The sequence below is a fragment of the Dermacentor silvarum genome, chromosome 2 (assembly GCF_013339745.2).
Source record: "Dermacentor silvarum isolate Dsil-2018 chromosome 2, BIME_Dsil_1.4, whole genome shotgun sequence".
NCBI classification, from domain to species: domain Eukaryota; kingdom Metazoa; phylum Arthropoda; class Arachnida; order Ixodida; family Ixodidae; genus Dermacentor; species Dermacentor silvarum.
The window spans coordinates 153,807,690-153,823,895 of NC_051155.1; the positions used below are offsets into that span (position 1 = coordinate 153,807,690).

At 47.0% G+C, this 16,206-nt stretch overlaps 1 pseudogene; it reads left to right on the forward strand.

Moving 5' to 3' along the window:
- Positions 1 to 918: 918 nt before the first annotated feature.
- The window catches only part of LOC119441927 (clavesin-2-like), a 48,978-nt pseudogene continuing 33,690 nt past the window's right edge, over positions 919 to 16,206 (forward strand).

A 16,206-nucleotide genomic window follows, 5' to 3' on the forward strand; every position in this document is an offset into this window, starting at 1 on the left:
GAAGCAGGGTGATCGTAGCCCAGCATTTTCCGAAAGTGCGCGCGAACTTTTCATCTTATTACTCATGATGATGATAATTTCTTTTCGCGCGTCTTGGACTTACGGTAGCACTGTGCGTTGCATGGCGCAGCTTGCAACACCGACACCGCATTCCAGGAGACCCGCTCCGTGAATGCGTCTCTCTCTCTCTCTCGCTCTCATAGCGCGCAAAACTTCTTCAGCTCGTCGAGCACGAGCGTACGAACGCGCCAGCTGTGCACGAAGACGACGACGCTCGAACGCAATCATATGGTTCGCATAAATGCATGCTCTGCAGGCGTGGCTGTATAGCTTAGTGGTTACGACGCTCACATTCGGTCCGGGTAATGCGGGCTCCAATCCCGCCTCAGCATAAAAATTTATTTTCTATTATTTCTTCATAGTTCCTTGATACGCACCACGAACCACAAATCTACGGCTGGCTTAATAAACAGCTTCGCTGTTAAAACGAATAACAAAACTTCTCCATCTACTCTGTACCGCTACCTCATCACGTCAGTGGTCTGATACGCCAGGACACTGTCTCCACAAAAGGATAGATATCTGTTTCGGCTGCCAGAAAACCTTGACCGGTCCTAACCTTCCTTATCTCTAATCCGCTCTCAACAGTCCGGCTGCTGCGTTGACCACAAGCAATTCCGCACATATGGGTGCACAGCATGTCACGGAGAGTTGGCATCCGTCTCGTCCTGCTTCGCCTGCTACGCCGTGACGCCACGCGCTGACGCGGCACGACGCGGGGGCGAGAATGGCACGCGACCTGAGAGCGAAGGATACGCGTGCTTCTAGGAAGCGCACGTTTTTTTTGCCGAGCGTGCTGGTTGAGGCGGGTGGGAGTCTCTGAAGGACGCGCTGCAGGAGACCTGCCGGAGTAGAATGAGAGTGTCACTTCGGGCTTACCACAGAAAGCACTGTCAGGGGAGCCGCGTCATCTAACGTGCACGTGTTTACTGTGTCGAGTTTGAGCGAAAGCTCGCGGCAGTGAATCTGTGTGCCAATCCGCGTCTTCGTCCGCAAAGTTGACGCACAGTGCCCTCTACTCCACGCGGCTTCGACGTCTTTCACTCCACCTTACGGTCTTAAATGAACCACTTCGAAAGCTGGATACTCCCACAGACATCGCCCGGAGACGAGCACTTCGTCGAGCAACCTTTTCCCACTGACGGTAGCTTGGAACAAAAAGGGTGAGAGCCTATGTTTCGCGACTACTGACACCTTAGTGTGTCAGAAGGACTGTGGTTGTGAATTTGGACATGACACTTTAATTTATTCAGTCTTCACGTTCTTGGCCAGCGCTCAAAAAAGCTATTCGCTTTTTACGTCATCCTGATGCTGGACATATCATTCGCAAAAGCAGCCGGCGAATAGAAAAGAGCACTTGCGAACGAAAATATTTCTTTGTGAAATCGCCCTTTGTGAAATGCCACAATGTGAAACCACGTCGCAGTGTGCTGTAAAATACTATTGCATGCAAGACAGGTGATCTGTACAGAAAGGTGCACGTTCAGCACTTGCCTGTGTTATACGTATGCATATCCAATGTCTTCCACACCAACCTGCATACGATCTCCTATTAAAAAGCTGGAATGACTTAAGCACACACGCAGCCAATCCATAAAGGAATTTCCATTTATACTGAACTACTCGGTCCCTGCGAATTCCGTCCTGTATAGAGACGCGAGAGCTTATTAATGGCGTGTTTGTTATGGCATGCATTGTCAACAATACAATATCCTTTCCATTTGTTGACTCATGGGTTCCTTGTGCGAATACAACTGCTTGTCACAAAATATTTCTGGTCCACATTTTAAATAGTCTTAAACGTAGGGCTCCGAATTTCCTGTGTTTATTTTTACAAAAGAATGTGTATTTTCTTTCAATGTTGATCCTGCTTTCGTACAATGGCGGGCCTGTGTGTGTTGAGCAGTGAAAATGCTATATACGGTGGCATATTCCCCAGTAAAGCCAATCACGTTGCGCACAGAACAATGAGGAAATCACCACCACGCTGGGGTCGTGGCAGAGTGCATAGTTATGCAACTAATTATATGACTATACCGAATAAAATGGCAGAAATTCCACGTTATTGCGTCCTTAATAATAAGGGGCAGCCACGTGGAACGCATGCCGGGCCTTTGCGGCGCCCAGTGTCGATGACCACATATAACGCAGCGCGATAGCTGTGCTATTATAATGGTCGAAATGCGCACCGAGGTGTGTCCGCTTTAACTATCTACTACGTGAGCCGTGAGATACATTCTCTCCAGGATTACCACGCGGTGTTGTTGCAGGCTGATGTGGACGCGATGACGATGCGTTTAATCCGTATGAAATACGTTGTATGTAGTTTAACTACACTTGTGTTAGTCACTTTTCAAAGAAGCTTCAGTTGTGGTGTATCGCGTACCCTTTCTTTTTGTTCCTAATGATCTGTGAGCTGCTCAAGCAGAGATGTACGTGTGCCTTGCACAAATAACGAAATAGAAAAAAAAAGGTGACTGAGACAAGTCCTAATTCAATTAATACAATATGTCCTCCTTACGGGGCTGGATTCCATTGAACTCTTGACCAAGTGAAGCCTTGTTCTCCCGACAGGCGCATTAACGTTGCGGTAGTTTATGGCCTAGGCCTACTTTTCCACAAGAAATGAGGATTATGCACACGACACCTGTGACGCCAGCAACGCCCTTCATTATACAGGCGAACACATGTAAACTACGCTTGTCGGTTTCCGTCTGCTACTAGAAACGTTAAGCAAGCATTAGGACGTCATTACTAGAATCTCTTTTGTCAACTTCTTCCTTCCCACCACTGGTCTTAATTTCTCGTTCCACGCAGAAGCATGTCTCATCGAGCATTTATTTCCTATTTAAACGCTGCTTTGTGGCGCGACGCCCGTTCTCAAGCTGGAAATACACGCTTTCTTTTGGGCGGTACCCACTTCGACGCGTCAGGAGAAGAACGAATACGCCCGCTTTTGAAGCGTATACGTAATTTGGGACCACCGTGTGAATGCCGTCGAAATGTTCAGTGTTCGCTCAATGTGACTCTCTACTCGCCAGCACCACCCATAAAATGACACCAGGGGAAATTCGCGAGGCAGGATAGAAAGCAATAACAATAATTGTCGTTACAGCAACATACGCCTGTCGTTTCTTTCATTTAGGGCAAGGTCAACGATGCCAAATTGACAGAGAAGTCAACGGTCGTCGCTCGTTACGTAACGACAGTCAGGGTAATCACCCTTGTGCGATGCGATGGCCGTGTGTCAAGGTCTAACGGCGACGGTGACTGCAGGTTGTTGCGTGCGCAGCCGTGGGTGTGGCAATGCCTTCCGCCTGCGCCGCTCCAAGTGCAAGCGGTAGTGGCTTCGCGGTGCATTCAGTTCAAGGCAAGGGAGTACGCGGTGGATGGCAGGGCCTAATGAAGCGGCGCATGTTTCCATTATCTCGTTCTTATGCACAGCGGCGTCCACCTACACTGTCGAGCTGCCGTATATACCTGAAAGATTTTGAGACGACGACACCTTCTTCAAGATACAATCGTATGAAGCAAACCGGTAATGAAGCCACGCAAACCATAGCGGAAGTTAATGGTTCTTTTAAATTTAATATTAGAAGTAGTAAAGAAAAAGGAAGTAAAACGGGACGAAAATGACTACTTATTGCAGGCGTTGAAAGCTGAAACCAAGTATTCGGCATAACGTGTGCCATGCTCTACTACTTGAGAAAGCAGCGGCCGTCTTCCCGTTCAGTGTTTGTGCATGTGCACTATCGATGCAACTGGTGCAACTGTGCTGCCCAAGGCTGGCTGCTTATTCGAAAGTCACTATCCAACTACAAAAATATATAGGCACCTTCTGATCTGCACTGCAAACATTTCCCTTCAAAGGGAAACTAATTAAAAAAATAATTTTAGCGGTATTAGTAGTGTAAGTGATTCAAGCGAAGCAGAAGCCCCACTATACGACCTCCGTCACCGTGATGTCCATTTTTCGTCCATAAGGCGTGCTCCCCCAAGTGACCGATGTCACCTATGAAATAATTCTAGCCCGGCCCACTACGTCCTACACTGTGACATTGTGGCATTGTCCACGTCGCCAGGCTCAAGCCCTACAACTCTCCACGCGCCTTAGATATTCAACAGCACCTGGATGGCGCTTTTGCCGCTTGTGGTAATATTAAGATATCATCGGTAGATGCTGAAGAGACGAACCTCCGCCAGGAAGACGATGAAGTGTCTGGGCTCTTGGCGCGAGCGAGTGTCGATTTTGCGGTATGGCTGCATTGTAAATACAGTGTAAATAGTCTCTATTGTCTGCCTCTTTCCACACGTAACAATAAATTGCCCCTTGTGCAATACCAAGAAAGCCAGTCGTACCGTGAAAAGACGGTTATTTATCCAGAAAAGACGCAAACATGAAAGACAGATCGATCCCACAACAACCGTATGAATTTTGACGGCATCTGCGACAGCCTGATTTATTTTTCACTTGTAAATATGGTCTACATTGTATTCTACAACAGCCAAAATCATAACATGGCAAGCTTCAAGCACATTTACTATAAGCTACAATGGCCAAAGTACGAAGAAGTGATTTGAAATTCGTGACATCAGACTGACGATCGGCTCTCTGAGTTCTCGGCGCGAGATTCACAAGATGGTACTTTGGCCTTGATTATTTATTCGAGTAATCAACCTCTTACCACTAAATTGAGAAAAATACAGTTTTGTAATGAACTACACATTTTATGGCCACTATCTCCGCACCTTGCCTTGTGTAATATGCAGCTTCTGTGAAGCTTGCCTGCGGAATAAATTTTAATTAAAAAAAAAACCTTGGTGGCGCTTCTCGTGCAGAAATGGCAGTCGTGACTTAGCAAACTTATTTTTCATGAGCCAACGCCTCTAAATGTCTCTCCGATCCATTTGTAGCTTGGCAGCTCCTACTATCTTTTCTCGAGTAGCCCTAATTACTAGGCCCAGAAAGAACAGGTATTGAATGTCAGCTATAGAAGATGTAGCAACACATTATGGACATTTCACTAAGTTTTCATGGTGTTGGACCCCAGACGCAGTTGACGGAAGGTGTAACGGCTGCCCCAACCCGCATTCTCTGAAGAGGTGCTAGCTACGCAGGAATGTATATATGAATATTTATTTTTGCGACCACTGCCTGCTTTGTTGTAGAGGCCTACTGCCTGTGTGCTCACTGGCGAGCGCAAGTTATAACGCTCTATACACGACACGAAATCGTCTGTTTTTGGATCTGCCTCCACATGTCTGCATCACACGTGGGAAGTAAGATCACTTCCTCCGAGGCACTCCATAGTACACCTCTGAGTAGAAAACGTATCCAGAGTGTTTATATATCTGTCCTTACATTTTCTTCGCTAGAAAATCAAGCAAAAGGCAAAAGAAAGCAATCCGGAAGTCCTTATGATTATGCCCAGCACTACAATTACTCTTACTGTTCGCATGAAACCAGGCGCGGCTCGAGATATAATTGGCAAGAGTTCGTGGGCACCATGGCGCCCAGTCGGAGGCCGGGGTGCCCACAAATCGCCCTCCCTCAATGAACTCGTTACTCTGTGACTTCAGTAGGTCAAGAAGAACAGGTTCGTTTATTATGCCAATGCATCAGAAAGCGCGTCACTGGCTAGAAAAAAAAAAGATAAATGCATGCGAAATAATCCTGCAAAAGGCTTGTTCAGAAATGTCTTTTTCAATAACACAAGTGACGGCAACATGGTGCAAAAAAGCAATAACGTAAACTAACACTGCAAGCGAAATCATGAGGCTATTTTGTTACTTTGCATGCGGCGCACATGTCGCAAGTACTTTCAACGTATATATGAAATTACCGCGTCCTTGGCATCCACATGTCCAAAATGTACCAAACACCCGTGCTACGATGCTATTTTTCTTGAACGCTGCTTGGTGAAAAGCCAACTCCTTTAAAGCGACCAGAAACGAGAGAAGACACCAAGCACTCGGGTAGGCTCACGGACGACGAAGACAATCCCAGAGTGGGGATTGGCTTTTTTGGTGTGTGTTCCGTCCTTCGCGATATTCCTTCACAAAAGAGACATTTACCGCGATCCTAGTGGTCATGGGCTTCTGCGATTGCGCATGCTACAAGCCACGTGTTAGCATACCCTGACCATGTGTGTTGCCATTCATGACACTTTACCCGCATGAGACAACCAATATTACATACGCAGGGTTCGTGGGGTACACACCAATAGTGAGGCGCCTTTTTTTTTCACGGTAATTTTCTTGTTTCACTTAACATGCATTGGCAAGTAGCAAGATGTTGCCAGTCCAACAGCCTCTTCGAGCCTCCTCAACAGAATACTAATAAATGGAATGAATCTGTGTCAAAATTAACGTGAATACTATAACTTGGCTCTCAAAGATGAAAAGGCAAGAATGCGGTTGTACTGTCGATTGAGCTTGCGCCCATTTTAGTTACATCAATGTAAATAACGTGCGGAATAGCATCAATCATTCCACTATAGACAAGAACCTGTTGCAGAAATGTTGCCGTGGTTTCTGTTTGCTGTATAGTTAATCACGTTGGCGCATAATAAATGTTTGGTTGCATTGTACTGGTAAAGTAAATTGAAACACAAACTTTTACTTGCTTTCGAAAGGTTGCCTCCTAGTTATGCATGAGGTGTTACAAATAAATAAACGTAATATCTGGTGAGGTAATGTAGACTCAGGCATCGCAGTTGGCAGCAACAATATTTTCACCAAGAGTGAAGCAGTAACTTCATTCCGCTATGGCTTCCTACTCAACTGGCTTTCATGACTGTGCTACCAAACAGTTAAGTAGGTCATCAGTGGGTCGCGGAACATTATAGGATGTTGGCGGGTTAATTGGTTCGTTGTGACGTAGACATGCGGCAAGAAGAGAGAAAAGATTTAATATTTTGTGGAGATGGAGGTTAATGGTTTTGGTCTCAGGGACAGATTTAGCATACTGCTCCACGTGAGATGGTGAGCGGTCATTGAAAGAGAGGTAAACAAAAACAAAGCACACACAACCTTACACATACACGCGTGCAAAATACGCACAAATACACACAGAGTACCATTAATTCGAGGGTTGTATTCTTTAGGAATGCTGTATAAGCGCTTTAGTGGGGCGCAGTTCCCATCCCGGGCATAGCAACGATCCAAAAATGTCCCGCAGCTGAAGTCGCGTTCGTCTCGCATGTTTAAAGCTTTCCTCAAGACAGCCCTTGAAGTTGTAAAGCATCCGGAAATGCAAATTAAGTTGTCTAAGTCCTCGTTAATACCGCAGGTGGCCCACGGTCGCATTCTGGGCAATTCTCATGTAAGCGACATACAAGCTAATAGGATGTCGGCATGCTGGATCCCACCTATCGAGAACACATGATGTATGAACGTCGCAGTTGGGGCCGAAGCGATTATGTGACCTATACTGCCACTCTGCGTCACACTACAGGCCACTCTGCAAGCGCCACGCAAAGGCTGACGCAAGTGCCGCCGGGTCACTTCCTGAAAATGGTATCTGGGTCAGCTTGGATGAGTCACTGTGCAGTTCCGGTTGCAAGGCCGGCTGCATGGATGTTGCGGGCTCTGCCACAAGGGGCCCTCCATGGCATAGCCCACTGTGGCTTAAGCTGCGGGCCATTGTGCCTGAGCAGTTCATTAAGTAGATGGCCTTACAGGCGTGGGAACATCAGGCCCATTGCAGTGCCACCCGTGAATTATTGAAAATCGCCCATCTGAGAGCTGGCTGCTGCTAACGTTAAGTGAAGGATGCTCATAGTACCACCATCTCATTAGCTGTGGTAGAAGTCTGATGACTGAACTTTTCTGAGAGAGAGAGAGAGAGAGACAGAAATAGAAGAGCGGAAAGGCAGGGCGGTTAACCAGACGCACGTCCGGAGCTTTTCTGAGATTGCAGTCTTCATTACCGAGACCCAGACACCTATGGCCGATGATGTAGCCTCAACCGATCCACCAGTGTAAATGTGGCAGCGAGCACTGTATGAGTTGTAGACGTGCTCTAGTGCGAAATATCCGAGATGTAACTCAGGTATCTACCGACAGTTTACTGTCAGTATGGAACACCAACTAGCCCAGGTAGCCACCTTGCCAGGTATCTGAGCTTTTCTCTTAATTCTAGGTAGAGAGGTGGAAATGTCCCATGACCATTTCTTCCTGGGTGCAACTGGAGAGATGGAACTTCACTGATATTGTAGAGGAAGCAAGCCTTGCACTCCCGAATCACAAATGGCAGAATGTCATTTCAGCGCGAAAGAACTGCGTGCGAAAAATTGGCGGTCACAGACGCCTGCTTTCCATGACGGTACTCAAGATCGATGTATTCTTGGAGAGGCCAGTACATATTCCAAGTGTTCGGCTTGTATGCCTTCAAGAACCTTAATGTTCACTTGAGAGAGGTGTTGGAGGCCAGGGAGAGAATGTTGAAGCATATGTTCACAGCGCGCAGTGTATAGTTGAAGGATAGAGTCAGCACAGCATCCGCTTGAACTCCCGGAAAGTGTCCGGAAGATATCGACAAAGAAGGCCAACTGCTTCTTGAAACTTACATGTGCTGAGCAGGTGGCGCATTTGTCAAAAGTCACTCTCGAAAGCCTGTGTTTTGCAACTTAAGGTATGGGACCCTTGCAATGTTCAGACGGTAGCGACACATCGCGTTTTGTGAACGCAATCGCACAGCGCTTCTCACAAATTGATCTTTGTGTAATGCCTTCCTTTGGTCGGTTGATCGGTCGGTCTGTCATCATAAAATGCCGTGGAACATAAAAAGAAGGAAACCTTTCCTCCAAGTTTGGCTTGATCGAATGCATGACCTATTGGTTTCCAACCATGTGTTCAAGCCACCACATCAGGGAAGGTCATGCGAATTGATAAAATGGCATAGGCGCACATTATGTAGCTGGGCGCATGTAGAATAATATAGTATATGACGTTGAAAACACCGGAACGGTATGCGCAACATTGAAAATGCAGATTTCTTTTTGTTCGTGCAGACGGTCTCGCCATCTGACTAATAATAAACAGAAAACACTTGCCACAGGAAATGTCAGTGAATTCGCACTCTTTCCACAATGTAATATGACGTCAACTTTTTGTAAATGACATAAACGAATTATGAAGTGTTTGTGTAAACGCATCTATCAAAGGAAATGGTAGTTCTCCTGAGCAGTCGCCACTACGTCTCCTTCACTAACAAAAGCAAAGCACCTCGAGCTTTTTAATTTGCCTTCAGTTATCCACCACAGCTATATGAGATCATTTCAGCTTCGTGTCCAAGTGCCCGTGAAAAGGTGACGGCGGTGTTATCGGCCCCCTGAACGTAAGACGTGCGGTAACTTCTGCCATCGTGGCCCGCACGCGCGCGTCCGTTCTCCGCGTTTCTTTCCTGACACCAATGCCAATGGGAGCGTGAGTGGTTTTTTCAAGTAGGCCGTTCGGCCGCAAGTGCTTCCTTCGGCTTGAATGCTGCGTAGTTGCGTCTTCCTTCCTCGGTTGTTTGCCGGATGCTGACGCGCAGGAAATGCTCGCACTCACGTAGACTTCGAGAAAGAATCGAAACACTGATGGACGTGCGGTAATAACGGGGTTGTTTTGACTTCAACGCAGGGTGGATCGCATTTATGTATGCTAATGTAAACATCGGAGATTGAGAGGGTGCAGCATGGTTTTCACGCAAGCCTTTCTCCTGGAAGTTAGGCAACGTTACTTGTAGCTCGCACTGATTGCATCAAACGCTTGTTTACCTACGACTGCACGGAGCCTTTACAGAAGCAAGGCATCTTGCGTTCGGCGTACCTGAGAAGTGAATCCCTGTTATTTAACAGCTGCGAGCGAAATGCGCTGTTTCGGTGCACAAGAGAGTCTGGTATCCCAAGACTATTACAGAAAAAAGCTAAGCTCTAAAAAACATGAAAATGCAGAAGCAATGAAATTAAATGAGCAACATCTTCCTGAGTGGAATAATCGCTAACAGGACTATGCCTTAAGAAAAATAACACAAGGAAAATAACAGCCACAAGCACGTGCATGTTAGAACCGATGTTTAATAAGCGCGTGTCTTGCGAATCCGTTTATCAGACCTAAATAATTGAGTTGACGCCATCGAGTTGACTAGTTGACCTGTCGAGCTCACGTACAAGCTAGCCGGCTGGTGAATGAGCGACAAGTCGGGCTGAGTCAGCCAAACTGAATGGTTGAACCAGCCCGACCTGCTTGTAGCTTGCATGTAAACGCGGACGGCTTGGTCCAGCCCGCGCCTGCGCAGAGGCACTGTGTGTCGTCGCGATTTGTGCGCCGGAAGTGATAATGGTATCAGGACAAGGCAAGCACAGGCAGCGCGCAGTGCAACCTAATTGGACCATTCGGCAGTGAATGGTCTAATGAGTTACGAGTATTGGGCTTCTGTGCTGAGAAAACGGGGTTCGACACCAACTGTCGGACCAATTGTGTCACTGGATGTGGAACTCTGGGTATGTTGGGCTCTTAAATGAACCTCTTTGGCACAAACTTGGATCGCAGGGTGTATGCCACTAGGTATGTGTCGCTCTTTAATGACAAAAAAAAAACAAAAAAAAACAATCTGGGATTTTTGCCCAAATCCCAGAATAACTTGCAGGACCTTTCAATAAAGTTCTTCTTCTCCTTCTAAAATTTATCCTAAGCTGGGCGGTATCAAACCCTCGTCATATACATTCAGACAGTCGTGTCTGAGTATATATTTGCACACGCACCACGCGCGGACTTCTCGGTGGCGGCGCTAGATGGGGCTGCGCGTTTAGAGGGAAGCGCGACAAAGGAACCCGGCTGCATACGCTCCAATACGGCGTGCCGCTATAGATTGCTACATTGCTTCTATCCTAATCGCATTAACGTCGACATACGTCGTATGATGGGTACTGCCGGATTTATTGTTTGTTTGTGTTTTTTACGCGGTCTTTATATAGCTGATGTGGCTTCAAAGACTCGCAACAGACAGAAGAAATTCAAGTTTTTTATAGTGCATTTTTTTAGAGCAGCAACAATGCGCTAATTTTCACGTGGCCGTTTTGGCTGCTAAATGTTTCAACGATGAGTATTCAACACTCCGCGTAGCCAAGCGATTGTCCATCTTAGTGCACGCTGATCTGATGAAGCAATTGGTGGAGTCTGGATCGCCAATTTGGTTGGAATGCTGCGTCCTTATTTTCTTTTCTTATTATATCTTATTTGCTTACATTTACATGGCGACACTTGCAATTCACAAGACGGCACTCTCGGTTACAAACAAACTACTCTGTGCAAAATGGTGGGAGTGAGCGTTGCTGTACGTTCCCTGCAAGTCCTCGCATCGCAGAGAAGGCAGCTTTGACGCACACTTATTAACCAGCTGCACGACTATTCTCGCAGGAACCGTTTCTGACACGCGCTCCATATACCTTATGGACTATAGGCAACCTCGGCCAGGCGGCTCTGCTGCGCCTAGCTAAGAGCTCCCCATTGTTGGAAAAATTTTCCTCGAAGGTCGCACACGGCGCTCCGTCCGAGGTTAGTTTAGGTTGCGCCTGCGTGCTCTCTCTCTCTCTCTCTCTCTCGTTTCTCGTTGCGCTCGCGCAGTATGGTAAATGGCAACGCGTGGACTGGTTGAGAAACGGGAAGGTGTAGACTACCACGTCGTTTTCTAGAAACTGTCCGACGCAGAATACCTTTTTCACGGCGGGAACACCATCAAAGGTGAGCGTTTGCTGTACCTGTCATTTAAAGCATCAAACGCAAAGTAGGTTTCGCACATCAGCTACAAGAATGGCAAATGATCTTTGCTTTGTTGATGACGACGTGCAACTGTTAGTGCAAATACTTTGAAAGGGTTATGACAACAGAACAAAATAAGTACTCATTGATAAACAGTGCCCCATTGCAAATTTTGTAAACAACTACAGGGTTGCTATAACGTAAAATGATTCCAAACTGTTTTGATTCCAAACTCCTGACGTCAAATTTACGTAACCGCTGACGCAAGCATCGGGCGGTGACCCGCAGCGTTGTCTGAAAAACCCAATCAAACACTCTCTTCGTTTGTAGGAGGTCACCTTTGTTCGCTTTCAAAACCAATAACACTGTCTACACTCAGCGGTTTTTCTTATCTAATTGTCTGACAAGAGGCGAGAAGCACGCTCTAGTGGAGAGGGTTTCGATGGGGCCGAGCCAGTACAGTGAAAATAGATAACCGCATGAAGAGGGTGGTGCCGGCTTGTCCGATTGGTCCGCTTCGCCTTACTTAGCTTGCGGTGGCTGGTCGAAAGTCGCGGCGGCGTGCAACGGAAGGATAAGAATGCCGCTAAAACGGATCCTCAGCAAGGAAGAGTTGGCAGAACGATGTCGTATGCATGCCGAAAGGGCTCGATAACGTTTTACTGCCACGCGAAAAGGTTTATCATGCGCTAATAAATACACGCTCCCCGGCAGGTGCGAGTAGCGAGGGCCACAGCGATCGGCGGGCAACCAGCTTCTATTTTTTTCGTAACGGGGCAGTCTGTGGCTATTCAGAAAAATTTTCATTTTTGTTCGGCATATTAATGCATTTTTTTCGCGTACGCGTCACTTTGACGTGGTGAATTTTCGTGGTTTTGTGAGGTCGCGTGACAGACAGGTGAAGTGAGCGTAGCCAGAAAACATTGGACCAATAGCAGAGGGCTAATAGTGAAAAGGCGTCGAATCAGGAAGGACTATTTTTCTTTTGTGTGGTTTAATCATGCATAATCTGTGCGTACACGTTATGTCAGATGGGGAGCTATCGCGGTTTTCGTGACGTCGCGTGACAGACAGGCGAAGTTGAGAGTGGCCCCAAAATGGTTTGACCAATCGTGGAGGCTGATTGCAGAAATTGGAATCAAAACAGTTTGGAATCATTTTACGTTATAGCGCCCCAGCTATCGTTCTTGAAATACGCATCAGCCGCACAGTCTTACAGACCACCGGTCAAATTCACGAAATATACCCGGGATACTTACAATTTTCATTGCGGTCAAAATGCTATCTCAATTACTACGTTTCGCAAAGCGTGCATTGTGCACTTAAACACGACAACTGTTGTCATCAGCTGGTCCTGCAGCGTGCTCCTGATTGAAAAGCGTCAGCATTGACTGGACCCGCTGGTTTGTACGAAGTTTACAAAACTTTACCGCTGTATACGTAAGGGCCATTCAATTTACCGCTTGACACAGACGAAAAAGAAGTGCATGCGAAATTAAAAATGCGCAATTTGGCTGTGCATAAAGCTCGGCGCTTGTCTCGTGTGCAAATTTTCCTGAAATATGCAGAGTGTCACGGTCTGGACACCGTGCTTTATGTTTTCGAGGCTATTTGTGGCACTGAACGGCGCACAAATATTCTGTACCAAGCTTACAGGTCACACTTGGCATCGTTCAAACGCAACCACCGGTAGCTCGTGCTCCTACGAAAACGGCCACGGGGTTGCTCCGACGTGACACGGTAACCCTCGACGTTCGAATCTGCCCTCTAGGGCAGCCATCGGCGCTGGCGTCACGGGTGGAAACTTGAGGTTGCTTAGCCTATCGAGTCTGTTGCTCACCAAAACGTAAGGGTACATTGCGCAATGACTAACAGGAAGCCGTCACTGCTTTCTAGTGGTACACGTACTACATTTGCGTGCATTTTTTTTTTGTCGGAAAGAGTTACCTGACTTACAAATGAGCAGGCCTTGCCATGCAACTTTCTGTGTGGTAGAAATCACGCAAGCTGAATGTTGTCCGCTGAACTTATGGCAACAGATTATCGTGTACCATACAGGAAAAATGAATAGCATATCCGTACTACTCCCACTAGATGGAAAGGTTGAGACTCTCTTAACACACAGAAACTGTTTACACGCCAAAATCACTTCTCGTATTCTGATTAAGCTTCCTAATAAACAACCTTCCTTTATTGGAAACCCAATAATCTTTATACCATTTGGTACCAATTTTCTAGAAGGTGGCGTGGATTCGATAGCAAGCAGGGGTAGCCGATATTCTAGTTGAGATTAAGAGGAATAAATGTAGTTCAGCAGGCCATGTAATGCGTAGGGCTCATAATCAGTGATCTATTAGAGTCACTTAATGGATGCCAATGTAAGGTAAACACAGTCGAAGAAGGCAGAGAATTAAGTGTTGCGATGCAATTGGGAAATTTGCAGGCGTAGGATGGGGTCAGCTGAGGCAAGAATTAGGTAATTGAAGACCGCTGTAAGAGGCCTTCGCCCTGCAGTAAGCATAAGATAGGCCGGTGCTGATGATAACGTGATTAAACACAAAGACCATTTAAATACCAGCAGCGTGAAAGACATCTAGAAACACTGGACAATGCAAGGACGCCATTTGTACACTACCCGAGATCAGGGGTGCTATGCAGGATGCGTCGAGTTGCTCGTTCGCACGAGTTTTACCAGAGTTTGCTCGATGGCAGTCTGTGAGTAGAGATAGCAAGGAACGTGCAAAAAACAGCAGGCAAAAATAAATGTCGAGGTAAAGCCGCGTATGACTATATAGGGGCTTTACGTTTGACAATATGAGCGCAATCTGCGCGGAACAGTGCTTCCGTGCATCAGACACAGAAGACTGCGCAACAAAATCCGCCAGCGCCGTGTGTTGTTATCAACGTATCATCGCAATTTAGCAATACCGTCACTTTCCCGCTGTCTATCTGCACACTTGCCGTGAGCCGCTCGAAGGGCGTGCCTCCTCTTTCGGGTATTATCTTTCCATCCTCCGTCGAATGCGAACACGGCACATGCGGTGCATTCTTGCACCTACACTTTCCCTCAATCGAATACTTTAAAATAGAGCAAATAAAATACAGAACATTTTATTTCTTAAGGTATCGGTTTTTTGCTTTGAATGCTATAAATTTGTGATGACAAGCGGAGATCGAGCAAATTATTAAATTTTGCACTTTTTTGCCGTTAGTGGCGGCAGTGAGGCGAAAGCTTACAAGCGGATACATTCTGGAGGGTCGCACGCACGAGGGAGTTCATACACTGAGCAGTCGCCAGGGGCACTGCAGTGCTATTCTCGATCAAGTCAGTCATGACAATGATCTGTCCATTAAAATTAATTCCCTGTCTATTATGGTAATGGCAACGCAGCGCTTAAGCATGGCTGTTCACCACAGGTGCTTCACTGAGGTTATTAAGGCCACCGCTTTACCAACGAAAACCCAAACCCTAACCATAGAGATGGGAGCAAGGACGGTCGCTGCAAAATGGCTGTGCGGTATTCTAGGGTCCGTAGTGACGCAGCACAGTGAAAATGCACCAGTTTATCAGCGTGCGCAAAGTCTCCGCGATGCATTGCGAAGAGCATGCTGCCCAGCGGCACAATTCATCGGATGTCATCACTTGCCCAGCGTGTCATCGCTTGCCCATGGTGCCTCCATGCGCATGTACGCAGAATTTGACTCTGTTGTTCACTCCAATGTGCCTGCCAATTGCCCCTGCTGCTGAGCTAAGAGCGATCGCAGATGGATATCGTAACGACAGCGCAGCAATCGCATTTTGGCCGTTGAGGGCTCCTGTGTGCAGTTAGTAAATTAGACTTCGAACGCAGGAAAGTGTTGCAACTGTTTAGTGTGCGGTGCTTGCGATGAAGAAATGCCATCGCGCTGGATCTAGAAAAGCGAACTTTTCTCGGCGCTGACCGTGTTTGCGACAATGCAGCTCCGATACATCACCGATGACAGAGCAGCCATCTCAAATGACAGCTGCGATACGTTGTCGGTGGAAAACACTACGCACTGCTCAGGATCGTCGTCCACCACGGCGCATCGACGCCTTGCAAGTAGCTACAGTGGCGTGCCCATAATTATTTGCTGTGCTCTACGTCGCCACAATGCACACAATGAATCGTGTTGTGGGGTCATCACAGCCTAAGAAGATATATGCATAAGCCAGCAAAAGTCGACGCTTTGCTTTTGATCGTGGGGCTCAGTGTTTTATTTCGGCGGTCAAGATTGGTGATGCTCTCAGTTCCGCACCACGTCGCTGTTGCCAAAAAATAAGTTGGGCGTGGCCAAACCGTGGTGGGCGCGCGCACAAGAGTTACACGCCTCGCGCGGGGCTTGACCTATGGTTTTGATTGACAGGCAAACTCGTGT